The sequence below is a fragment of the Macrotis lagotis genome, chromosome 5 (assembly GCF_037893015.1).
Source record: "Macrotis lagotis isolate mMagLag1 chromosome 5, bilby.v1.9.chrom.fasta, whole genome shotgun sequence".
In the NCBI taxonomy this organism is placed as follows: domain Eukaryota; kingdom Metazoa; phylum Chordata; class Mammalia; order Peramelemorphia; family Peramelidae; genus Macrotis; species Macrotis lagotis.
The window spans coordinates 117,580,128-117,593,790 of record NC_133662.1 but is presented as its reverse complement, the minus strand read 5'-3'; the positions used below and the strand labels follow the sequence as shown (position 1 = coordinate 117,593,790).

Below are 13,663 nucleotides of genomic sequence, written 5' to 3'. Positions count from 1 at the left end.
CATTCACCCCCCTTAATTCCCCCAACTCCATTCCACTACAAAAGTTTTTTCTTGCCTCTTTTTCTTTTTAGTTTTAGCAAGGCAATAGGATTAATTGACTTGTCCAAGATCACACAACTAGTTAATAATTAAGAGTCTAAGGCTAGATTTGAACTTGGGTCCTCCTGACTCCAGGGCCAGTGCTCTATTCAATGTGCTACCCAGCTGCCCCTTCTTGCCTCTTTTATGTGAAATAATTTATCTCTTTCTACCTCGTACTTTCCCTTTCTCTTAGGACATTCCTCTCTCAACCCTTAACCCCATCTTTTTAATTTGTTAGCCCTTCATATTCAACTCCCTCCTGTGCCTTGTCTATATATGCTCTTTCTAACTGCCCTAATAAATAAGAAGTTCACATGAGTTATGAGTATCATCTTCCCATGCTGGAATATAAGCAGTTCAACATCATTAAGCCCCTTATGATTTGCTATTCTTGTTTACCTTTGTATGTTCACTTGAGTCTCATATTTGATGATCAAATTTTCTTTTCAGCTCTGGTCTTTTCATCATGAAAACTTGAAACTCCCCTATTTCATTGAATGTCCATCTTAAAACCATCAGTTTTGATGGGAGGTTGATTCTTGGTTCAAATCCAAGATCTTGCTCTTTCTCCTCAGAGCCGGTGGTGGAGTCTCGCATCCATGATCATGGCAAAAATCAAGGCCAGGGATCTTCATGGGAAGAAGAAAGAAGAGCTACTTAAGCAATTAGATGATTTAAAGGTGGAACTTTCCCAGTTGAGAGTGGCCAAGGTCACAGGAGGAGCTGCATCCAAACTATCTAAGATCCTAGTCGTCTGAAAATCTATTGCCCGGGTCCTGACTGTCATCAACCAGACACAGAAAGAGAACCTCAGGAAATTCTATAAGGGCAAGAAATACAAGCCCCTGGATCTTCGGCCCAAGAAGACCCGTGCCATGCACCGCAGGCTTAATAAACATGAGGAAAGCCTGAAGACTAAAAAACAGCAGAGGAAAGAATGCCTGTACCCTCTTCAAAAATTTGCTAAGGCATAATTTGTTCAGGTGCTAATAAATAAAAACTTAAAATTCTTATAACCTGTGAAGTACTGCAAAAAACTTAACTCTTAGTCCCTTTTAAGAAACTGAGGCTGGAATATGTTGACTCTTTATTGATTACTGTGTAAGGTACTCATTTCTTAAGAAGACTTAAGTTTCTCTTGATAGCTGCTTTTTGGGGGGTTAACCCAACGTTAAACTGTTTATCACGTGGCTTGGGTCTTAAGAGTTTTCACTTTCCTCCTCAGGTGGAAATGGTGTTGCTCTTAGTTTTCTTTGTTGTGGCTCCTGATTCCAAGAAATGTAGATTTGGATTGCATGTTTCAGTGGCCTTGATGTAGTTGTTCCTTAGAGCTGACTTCTGAGTGGCTGAACAGCCCATCTGATAACTCTTGGAATATTCTCCAAACATTTGGTCATCAGCCAACCCAGAAACCAACCACTTCCCATCTGGGGTGAAAGCACAGACATGCGCCACCTCTAAAACTCCCTGTCAAAAAATAAAGTAGAAACTGCCCTGGACTGGGAGCCAGAAGACCTGATCTCAAGTCCCATTTCTACCACTAAGTAGCTGGATGACCCTCGCAAAAGTCACTTCTGATCTCATTCAGTCCTCTTTATGAGGTCTGGACTAGATGACATTGAAAATTCTAGTTTTGCCATTCTATTAAAAACATTAATTACTTGTCTTGCCACATGATTTGGATGTTCCAGGAAACAATTCATTGATTATTGAACTATATATAACTTGCAAATTTAAATAATACTATTTTCTACCCTCACATGCCCACCTGCTGTATCTTACCCTCAGGCTGTCGGTACATTTTCCACTTGTACAGTCCCAGATCTTGACCTATTTAAAAAGGTAAAAAAAGTCAATAAGAGACTTGAAAGACTTGAAAAAAAATCCAAGATCTTCTGCCTTCTGGGATATCATATTATAAACCCTATGTTCCCTTAATGTAGAAGCTGCTAAATCTTGTGCTATCATACTTGTGGCTCCAAAATAAATGAACTGTTACTTTCTGGTTGTTTGCAGTATTTTCTCCTTGTTCTGATAACTCTGAAATTTGATTTTAATATTCCTGGAAGTTTTCTTTTGGCATCATTTTCAGGAAGCAATCAGTGAATTCTTTCAATTTCTATTTTACCCTCTGCTTCTAGAATATCAGGGAAGTTTTCCTTGATAATTTCCTGAAAAATTATTTCCAGACTTTTCTTGGTTATGGCTTTTAGGTAATCCAATAATTTTTAAATTATCTCTCCTGAATCTATTTACGGGTCAGTTGTTTTTGCACTGATATAGTTCACATTTTCTTCTAACTTTTTCATTCTTGTAGTTTCCTTTTATTTTTTGCATTTACACAAAGTCAGCAGTTTCTCTTTGCTCAATTCTATATTTTAAGGAATTGCTTTCTTCAGTGAGCATTCCATTTGACCAATTCATCTTTTTACAGCATTCTTCTCCTCATTGACTTTTTGGACTTCTTTTTTTCCATTTGGCCCAGACTGGTTTTAAGGTGTTTTTTTCCCTTCAATATTTTTTTGTCTCCTTCCCTAAACTGCTGACTTGGATTTCATGATTTTCTTATGTGACTCATTTCTCTTTCCAAGTTTTCCTTTACCTCCCTTACTTGATTTTTCAAAATCTTTTTTGAGATATTCTATGGCCTGAGTCCAATTCATATTTTTCTTAATGGCTTTGGATGTAGAAGCTTTGACTTTGTTATTGTCTTCTGAGGATATATTTTGATCTTCCTTATGACCATAGTAATTGCCTATGGTTAGATTTTTGTTTCATCTGTCATTTACTGATTTCCCCACCCTTGACTTGATTCTGTTTGTTAAGATGAGACTCTGCTTCCTGAGTTGAGGGTGTATTGTGTCAAGCTTTTGGGGGCTTTTTTGGTAGATGTTTTCAGAAGTACTTCCAGGGACCTGCAAGTTTTCAATTCTCCAAGGTCATATGATCCTAAGGAGAGGTTTTATCTACTCTCCTGGCCTGTGCTCTAATATGTGGTTGACCACAAGCATTCCTTTCTGTCCTGAAACTGTGAGGAGAATCTCTGCTTCATTGGAGTAAGTAAACTCTGTTGTGCTTTTTTTTTTCTTTCTAGGACTGAAGTCCCAGACTGAGACCCAGACCTTAGCATGGGTAAAACATCAGTCTTGCCTCACTGATAGCAAAGAGATTCTTGACCCCACTAAACATCGATGAAATAGCTGCCTCTGTTGATTTGATGACTCCAGATGCCTGGTGAAGCAGGGTCTGCACTCCTGAGGCCTGTGCTCCACTCTTATCTAAGTATGGTAAATTTTTCCTGCTGACTTTCCAAGTTATCTTTGACAGTCTTTGGGCTGAGAGACCTGGAAACCACTTCTTCCATTGACCCAATTGCCTAGCTCCCTGTACCTGGACTGCATAGGGCTGGTTTGCTCTGGCTTCAACCCCCGCCCCATACTCCTCACTCATCATAGTGGAGCACATATCCTTTTGCCAGATCTTCCAAGTCCTCTTGGGTTAGAAAATATTTTCATTCTGTCATTTTGTGAGTTCTGCCACTCTATTCTGTTTAGAATTATTATTTAAAGATATTTGGAGTAATTTGGGAGAGTCCCTGTCTTTACTCTCCATCTAGGCTTTGCCTCCCTTACTATCTCATTTAATTAGATCTATTTTTGCTCTTGCTTTGTTTGAGATCAGGATTGCTATCCCTGATTTTTTCCTATTGATATTTCATTTTTCCAATTATATGTTATGAAAGCTTTTCAATATTCATCCATATGCATATATATATATATATATATATATATATATATATATTAAGTTACAAAATTTCCTTCCACCCACCTTTCCCACCCTCCTCCCCTCAGCAGCATACAGTCAGGTTAAAATTATACATACACACACACACACACACACACAAACACACACACACACATATATATGTATTAAACATGTTTATAGATTATTCATTTTTGGCATGAGGAATTAGGATTAAGGGAAAGAAACACATAAGAGATATTTTTAAAAGGTAAATGTAGTGCTCATCAGATTCCAAAGGGTTTTCTTGTTTGTTTTGTTTTGTTTTTCTTCCTCTGGATAGGAATAGTATTGTCCATTGCTGGTCCAATACAGTTGTCCTATCTCTCTGAACAGCTGGGAGGAGCTGCTTTCATCAAGGTTGTTCATCTCACAATGTTGTTAATGTGTTCAATATTCTCTTGGTTCTGTTACCTTTGCTCAGCATCAGAATGTAATTCATTCCATGCTTCTCTAGAGTTTGATTATTTATGGTTTCTTGTAGAACAATAGTATTCCATAATATACATATATCATAACTTGTTTAACTAGTCCCCAGTTGTTGGACATCCTCTAAATTTGCAATTCTTTGCCACTGCAAAAAGATCTGCTATGAATGTCCCATTTTTTATGATTTCTTTTGGATATAAGCCTAGAATTGGAATTGCTAGATAAAAGGGTATGAACAGTTTTATTGCTCTTGGGCTGTCCAAAATTATTGTATCCCTTCACAATCTTCCCATAACCTCTCCAGCATTGATCATTTTCCTTTTTTGTCATCTTAGGCAATCATATAGGCATGAGGTGATACTTCATAGTTGTTTTCATTTGTATTTCTTTGATCAACAATGATTTGGAACATTTTTTCATATGATTGCATATAATTTTAATTTCTTCATTTGAAAACTGTCTATTCATATCCTTTGAGCATTTATCAACTGGTGAAGGACTTGTAGCCTTATAAATTTGATGCAATTCTCTATATATTTTAGAAATGAGACTTTTATCAGAACTCCTAGTTGTGAAGATCATTTCTCAGCTTTCTGTTTTCCTTCTAATTTTGGCACCAATTCATTTTATTAGTACAATTTTTTTTTAATTTGATATAGCCAAAATCATTCATTATGTAGTTTATAATGTACTCTACTTCTTGTTTGGTCATAAATGTGTCCCCTTTTCATAGATCTAATAGACAATTTCTTGGTGTATTAATTTATCTATGGCGTCACCCTTTATGTTTAAATCCTGTACCCATTTTGACCTTATTTTGGTGTAGGGTATGAGATATCGGTTTGTCCCTAGTTTTTGCTTACTATTTTCCAGTATTGCCAACAATTTTTGTCAAATAGTAAGTTCTTATACCAGAATCTAATAGTGTCTTTGGATCTGTCAAACATTAGATTGCTGTAGTCATTTACTACTGTTTCTTTTGAATCTATCCTAATCTGCTGATCAAATACTCTATTTCTTAACCAGTACCAGTTTTAGCATAGCTTTGTAGTATAGCTTTCAATCTAGTAGAGCTAGGTAAATTTCCTTTACATTTTTTCATCAGTTCCCTTGCTATTCTTGATTTTTTATTGCTCCAGATGAATTTTGCTACTATTTTTCTAGTTTAGTAATATAATTATTTGGTAGTTTGATTGGTATGGCACTGAAAAGTAATTTAATTTTGGTAGAATTGTCATTTTTATGATATTAGTTCAACCTAACCATGGGCAATTGACTTTTTCCCCAATTGTAAATTGGGGAATGGTATGAGAGATAAATGGGAGGGGAGGTGGAAAATGATAAAAGAGAAGCAGTAGTCAGAGAGGATAAAAAGAAGAAATCATGATTTATACAATAATCATATCTGTGAATGCAATGTAAATTATTTTCTCTACTAGGCAAGATAGGTTTCTATATGAAAAACTCAAAAAGAATTCTGAAAATCAATTAAGAGAGTAGAGGAAAAATTGAGAAGATAAATAAGAGTGATGCAGGAAAACATAAAACTGACAGCAACTTAATGAAAGAGATACAAAAAAAAATTGAAAAAATTCCCCAATTGGAAAAAAAAAAATCTTTAAACCCAGTTGAGAACATTTGGCCTAAACGGTTTTTAGCATATCATTTTCTTCAGTATTTTTTTCTATTTCTTTCACCAAGTTGCTAACTTGGTTTTCATGATTTATCTGCATTGCTCTCATTTCTCCTCCCAATTTTTCCTCTACCTCCCTTAATTGCCTTTCAAAGTCTTTTTTGAGCTCATTAATAGCCTGAGCCTATTTTCTTTTTCTCTTGGAGGTTTTGAAACAGAGCTTCAATGTTGTCATCTTCTGAGTATGTATTTTTATCCTCCATGGGACCAAAGTAATTTTCTATGGTCTGATCAGCCTATGACTGATTTACTGCATTTCCAAGGCTTTGGGATTTTTTTAGGACAACCCACAGAGATCTAAATTTCTCCAAGGTCTTATGAGAGGCTTTGACTGCCCTCTTGCCTGTGTTCAGGCCCTCCCCTCGGCCCTGGAGTTGTGAAGAGAATACCTGCTCAGTTATGATAATGTTGTCGGGGCCCAGACTGCAACCTGAATTTAAGTGTGGACATACAACAAAGTCCTGCCCTCAGGGAGAGCAGAGAGATCTCTGCAGTCTCCCCTGCCCTTATTGTCTATGGGCTGAGAGCTCTGGACTTTCTGGGTGGTTCTGCTGATTCCCATTGCAGGTTCTCACTACAGGGCTGCTCTGATGGATTTCCACACTCACTCTGGTGCCACAGAGTTCTCTCACCACCCCTTTCAGCTGTTCCTAATGACTAAACTGCCCCCTCTGCCAAGCACCCAGGCGCCTGACCCAACTGTGCTGCACTGTGGTTGCACTGCAGCTTTTTGCAACCCCTTGTCCTGGTGGAACAGACCTGTTCTTCTAAGTTGTCTTGGATTGACAAATTGTATCACTCAGTCTTTCTGTGGGTTCTTCCCCGTCTAGAGTTTAGTTAGTCATAATACCCGGGAATTCCTGCCTTCACACCACCATCTTGGCTCCTCCCCCTTTTAAAAGTTTTATTGAAACATAGACAATATGTATTGATTTGCCATTTTAGTGAAAGTTCTGTGGTAGCTCAGATTTTGTTTGAAAACATTTAGTAAACCCATAGGAGGTTGCATAAAATCTCACTATGGGCTGAATTTTAGACAGCAATGATCTAATATATTAGGTTTTCCATGACAATTTCCTGAAAGATATTTTCCAGGCTCTTCTTTTTTTTAATCTAAGTTTCAGGGTAGACCAGCAATGCATATTGTTATCTCTCCTGGATCTATTTTCCAGGTCATTTTTTCCATAAGTGGCACTTTATATTTTCTTCAATTTTTTTTAGCATATTAATGTAATCTTGGTGTCACATAGATTCATTAGTTTCTATTTGTCCAATTCTAATTTTTAGGGTTTTATTTTCTTCAGTTAGCTTTTGTGTTACCTTTTCCAGTTGGTTAATTTTACTTTTAAATGAGTTGTTTCTTCTTCCAGTTGGTTAAGTTTACTTTTTGATAAGTTGCATTTCTTTTTCAATGGTCAATTTTATTTTTTTGATGAATTGCATTTTTTCCAGTTCATTTTTAATTTGAAAGGAATTGATTTCTTTGATAAATTTTTCTTAATTCTCCTACCTGGGTCTCATTTATGTTTTCTATTTTTCTTTTTCCACTCTTCTTTGGTTTTTAATTTTTTTTTAAGGTTTTGTCAAGGCAAATGGGGTTAAGCTTGCCCAAGGCCACACAGCTAGGTAATTAGTAAGTGTCTCAGGTCAGATTTGAACTCAGGGATTCCTGACTCCAGGGCCAGTGCTCTATTCACTGTGCCATCTAGCTGCCTCTTAAAATCTTCTTTAAGCTCTTTCATAATGTTTTGGATTTCATTTCAAATCATAAACTCCTTTAAGACTTCTCATAAAGGTAATTTGTCACTGCTTTCTTCTGAGATGGCATTTTTATCATCTCTGAGTAGTAACTTTCTATGGTTAGGGCTTTAGGGTTTTTTTTTTTGGTTCATTTTGATAGTTGTTCTCTGTTCTTAGGGTATAAGAAGTATAGTCCCAGCCTTTGTGTGCTGGGGATAAGGTCTAGTACCTGCTTTATCTCTTGCCAAGGTATTGCCTATACAGCCCAGGCAATGCAGAGGTTTGTTTGCTCCTTTATATCTAGGCTTTGCCAAGACAAAGCTTTACTCCCTATGCATTCCTGTCTATTGTCCCAATATTCCCAGGGCTCATACTTTGTCTGGGGTTGGAGACCTGCTATTTAACAGAAACCAGTCCTGTACTTTTGTCTAGCTGCAAGGTTCTGAGCTGCTGAAAAATTAACATCTTAAAAACGTGACTGGACCGAATATAAAAAGAGGTTTAAAAAGCCAATGCAAAGAAAAAAATGCCTTAAAAAAGAGGAACTAAAACAAATGGAAAAGGAGATACAAAAGTTTACTGAAGAAAATAATTCATTAAAATATAGAACTGAGGGGTGGCTAGGTTGCACAATGGATAGAGCACCGGTCCTGGAGTCAGGAGAACTTAAGTTCAAATCTCACCTCAGACACTTAATAATTACCTAGCTGTGTGGTCTTGGGCAAGTCACTTAACCCCATTTGCCTTGCAAAAATCCCCCAAAAATCAAAAAATCAAAAAATCAAAACAAAAACAAAATATAGAGCTGAGGAGCAACTAGGTGGTACAGTGGAGATAACACTGGCCCTGGAGTCAGGAAGACCTGAGTTCAAATCTGGCCTCAGACACTTAATAATTACCTAGTTGTGTGACCTTGGACAAGTCATTTAACCCCATTACCTTGATATATATATATTTGAAGAAAGTGAAGATGATGGATTTGTGAGAATTGAAGAAACAATAAAACAAAATCACAAGATAAAAACAAGTAGAAAAAGTGAAATATCTAAATGGAAAGCAACTAACCTGGAAAATAGATCCAAAAAAAGAGCCTAAACATCATTTTTTCAGAAAATCATCAAGGAAAACTGAAATAGAAATTGAATGAATTCACTGATTACTTCCTGAAAGTGATTCCAAAATGAAAACTGCCAGGAATATTTCAAGAGTTCCCAGGTAAAGGAGAAAATGTTGCAGTAGTCAGAAAAAAACAACTTATTTATCATGTAGTCATAGTCAGTATAACACAGGATACAGTAGTTTCTACAATAAGGAATCATAGGGCTTGTAATATGATATTCTGGAAGGCTAAAAAGTTTATGATACAATCAAGAATTAACTACCCAGCAAAACTGAACATACTCTTTTTTTAAGGTTTTTTTTTTGCAAGATAAATGGGGTTAAGTGACTTGTCCAAGGCCACACAGCTAGGTAATTATTAAGTGTCTGAGGCCAGATTTGAACCCAGGTACTCCTGACTCCAGGGCTGATGCTCTTTCCACTGCACCACCTACCTGACCTGAACATACTCTTTTGGGAGAAATAGGGGACTTTCAAATTTTACTGATGGAAAGACCAGAGATGAAAAGAAAATTTGATCATCAAATATGAGACTCAAATGAAGCATACAACAAAGGTAAACAGGAACAGCAAATCATTAGAGTTATAGTGATGTTGAAATGCTTATATTCCTGCATGGTAAGATGATACTGATAACTCAAAAGAACTTTCTTATATATTAGGGCAGTTAGAAGGAGACTATATAGACAAAGCACAAGTGGGAGTTGAATATGAAGGACTAATGTATTAAAAAGATGGAGTTAAGGGGTGAGAGATGAATGTCCTGAGAAAAAGGTAAAGTAGGAAGTAGAATGGAATAAATCATTTCAAATAAAAGAGGCAAGAAAAAAATTTTGCAGTGGAGTGGGGGGGGGGGGAATTGAGGGAGAGTGAGTGAGCCTTACTCTCATCTAAATTGGCTCAAAGTCAGAATAACACACATACTCAATTGTGAACAAAAATCTAGTTAAACCTAGAGGAAAATAGAAGGGTAAGACCAGAACTGAATAGAAAGTTTGATCTTCAAATATGAGACTTAAGTGAAGAATCAAAAAGATAAACAGGAACCAACCGAGGACATAGGGAAAATGAGTCCTTTCTCCTTACTTTCCTCTAGAATAAGATAGATTTCTATGCCCAATTGAGTGCATTTGTTATTCCCTCTCTGAGTCAATTTCTTTTTTTTTAATTGATGGTTATTTTATTTTTGCAATTACATACTATGGTAGTTTTTCAGCATCTATACATTTACAAATTTTCCTAAGACACTCTTGGTGAAGTTGTGAAATGGTTCAACAATTCTGTATTGCAATTTGGAACCACACTCAAAGGGCTTTAAAACCATGCATGCCCTTTGGCATTGTAATGGTACTACTAGGTCTATTCCAGAAAAGATAAAAAAACAGGAAGGAAAAGAACCAAAATGTATAAGAATATCTAAAACAGCTTTTTCTGGTGGTAAGGAATTGGAAATTGAGGGGATGCTCATCAGCTGCAGAATGGTTGAATAAATATGATTTGTGATTATGGTACTATTCTTCTATTAAAAATGACCAGCAGGATGCTCTCAATAAAACCTGAAAAGAACTATATGAGCAGACACAAAGTGAAATGTATTATATCCAAAATAACAGTAATATTGTAGGATAATCAGTGAATGACTTAACTTTTCTCTTCAATGCATTGGTCCAAGACAATTCTGAAAGACTTATGATAAATACTATCCATCTACCCCCTAAACCCTCAATCCCCAATCCTTACAGAAAACATTATAAAATCCTAAGGGGAAAAAGTCCTCTAATTTTATTAAATAGTCATTTGCCCCTTAAAGGTTTATACTCAGTTTTCTGGGTAGGCTATTCTTTATTTTTATTTTAGTTTTTTTTTCCCTCCAGAAGATCATATTACAAGCTCTCCTCTTATTTTATCTGAAAGTGACTAAACCTTGTGTGATCCTGCCTGTGACACCATGATATTTAAATTGTTTTTTATATGTGTTTTTTTTTTCTGGATGCTTGCAATATTTTCTACTTGGTCTGGGAGCTCTGGATTTCTTGAAATTTTCATTTTGGATTTCTTTTAGGAAGTGATTGTTAGATTGTGTCAATTTCTATTTTATCATCTAGATGTAAAAAATTGGATCAATTTTTCTTTATAGTTTATTGAAATATAAATATACAATCTTTAAAATTATGACTTTCAAAAATTCTTGAATTATCTCTCCTTGACCTATTTTACAATTCATTTACCTTTCCAGCAGGATAATTATTGTTTCTTTCTTTCTCATGGAATTATTAACTCCCACTTGCCTACTTCTAACTTTTAAAGATTACTTTCTAGAGAAATTTTATCCCTGTGCTTCCATTTAGCCTATTCAACTTTTTTAGAGTTCTTATTTTCAGTGATTTTTTGTGCTTTTTAACCCATAAGTCAATTCTTTTTTCTATGCTCTTATTTTTTTCATTGTTTTCTTTCCCCTCCTTTTCCAAACTGTTAATTCTCTTTAATTAATTTTCTTACATCCCTCTCATTTCTTTGCCCAACTTTTCATCTACCATTCTTATCTCTTTAATTCTCCTGAGAATTTTTGCTAGATATGAGTCCAATTAACATTTTTCTTTGAGGCTTTGTTTGTAGCTGTTTTCACATTGTGTCTTCTTCTGAGTATATGCTTTGGTCTTCCCTGCCACTGTAGAGGTTTTTTATGGTCAAGTTCAATTTTTTTGTTGTTTGCTCATTTTTTCCAGCCTATTTCTTGACTTTGACTTTTTATCTAAAATGTGCTTTGCTCACATTGAGTGAAGAACAGAGAGACCTTGTCTCAAACTTTAATGCTGCTGTTTTGGGGGTTGTTCTGGGGATCTGCAAGTTTTCTGTGCTTCTAAACTGATAAGATCTGGGCATAAAAGTGGTTACTTTTCTCCCAGTCTGAGCTCTGGTGTTTACCCAAGGAGGACCTCTGCTCCCTTGATTCACAAGTGCAATTATTATTATTGGCTCTGGAAGTTTGATCAGGTACCCTGCTGTTCTGCAGTCACAAGCTCTAGCACTTTTCTCTGCTTTGTAATTGCAACCCCGAACTGTATACAGACAATAATTACCATTTAGTGCCAGATGCATGTACTCAGAGCCAGTAAAGGGTCTCCTGGAATCTCTGCCCAGTTGTCAGAACCTCTACTCCCACCATCTATGAGCTTATAGTATCCAAAGCCGTTGCTGTCACTGCTGCAGCTGGTTCCAAAATCCACTTCTGGTGCTGTGGTACTCCAGGTCAACCTCTCCTGCCAATCTCCTAAACTGTCTTGGACTAGAAATGTGTCTCACTCTGACCTTTTGTTGGCTCTGCCACTACCAAATTTGATTTTTAAGTTGTTTGGAGGGGAATGTTGGAAGAGTTCAGTTGGATTGCTGCCCATACTCTGCTGTCAAAGAACATCTTGGTATAGAATACTTCCCTGCATTTTCAATAAAGTAGGAGACTGTCCTTTCTGAAAATGTATTGGAGGTGGTAGGAAGTGAGTTTGAGGATTGAAAAGAGGGAAAAGTTTTGGAACAAATACTGGGGAATGAAGTTAGAAAGATGAATAAAGCAATGACAGGGTTGTCATATAGCTTTGAAGAGCCACATAAGGGTTATCAATTTAGTAACTTCTATTGCCAAATCTTGCCATTTGTACTACCACAATATTTCTTGCACTTAACTTTTCTCTATTCATACAGCCACCACTTTAGTTCAGACCCTTATCACCTCTCACATAAGTTGCTAAAACTGCTTCCTAATTGTTCTCTCTTATTCATCTGTCCTCATTTCACTCTGTCTTCTACTTAGCTGCCTAAGTAATTTTTTTCTTTAAGTGCTGATCTGGTCAGGTCACTCCCCTACTCAATAAACCCTCTTATTTTCTTGTTGCCTCTAGGTAAAATATAAATTCTGTTGAACTATTAAAGCCTTTCACAACCTTGACCCCAACCTATTTTTCCATCCCCATTGTTCATTACTTTTGCTCCCACAGCCTCCAATCCAAACAAACTGACCTCTGTATTCCTCACAAAAAGCACTCAATCTCCTGTCTCTGTGTTTTTTCACTGGCCACCAACCTCCCATCTTGGAATGTATGTGCTCTGTACCTCTACCTCATAGAATCCCTTTCTTTGGTCAAGTCAGAGTTCAAGCAAACATTTTCTTCTACGAAATGTCTTTCCTTATTTACTTAACAGATAGTATCTTCCTACTCTAACTACTTTTCATTTAACTATCTTATATTTATCTGTTATCATTTTGTTTTGTTTTTTTAGGTTTTTTAGGTTTTTGCAAGACAGTGGGGCCTGAGGCCACACAGCTAGGTAATTATTACGTGTGTCTGAGGTCGGATTTGAACTCAGTTACTCCTGACTCCAGGGCCTGTGCTCTATCTATCTATCCACTGTGCCACCTAACCATCCCTGTTATCATTTTCTGTATATTTATTCAGTTCATATATATATATATATATATATATATATATATGTACATGTACCCACACATACACAAATACACACACACACATATATGTACTCACACATATATGTTTATAATTTAAAAATTTTCCTTTTGGCTCTTGTGAATGAACTAAACCAATGAATCTGCAGCTATTTTCTAAGTAACATTAAAAAAACAAGAATTCTTTTGACAAATGAGGTTGGTTAGTGATTTTTTGTATTTGTTTTTCTATAGCATAGTTCCCTGTAATGTGATTCACTCTCCCTTGTCTCTACTACCTTTGTATGGAGAACAAACTTGTTTAAAATGAAACATCTAAGACATCCAGTATATTTTAAAAT

The 13,663-nt window shown here is 36.2% G+C and overlaps 1 pseudogene; it reads left to right on the top strand.

The window, feature by feature from the left end:
• The first annotated feature begins 657 nt into the window (after positions 1 to 657).
• On the top strand, positions 658 to 1,055 carry LOC141489850 (large ribosomal subunit protein uL29-like; annotated as a pseudogene).
• Positions 1,056 to 13,663: the final 12,608 nt, after the last annotated feature.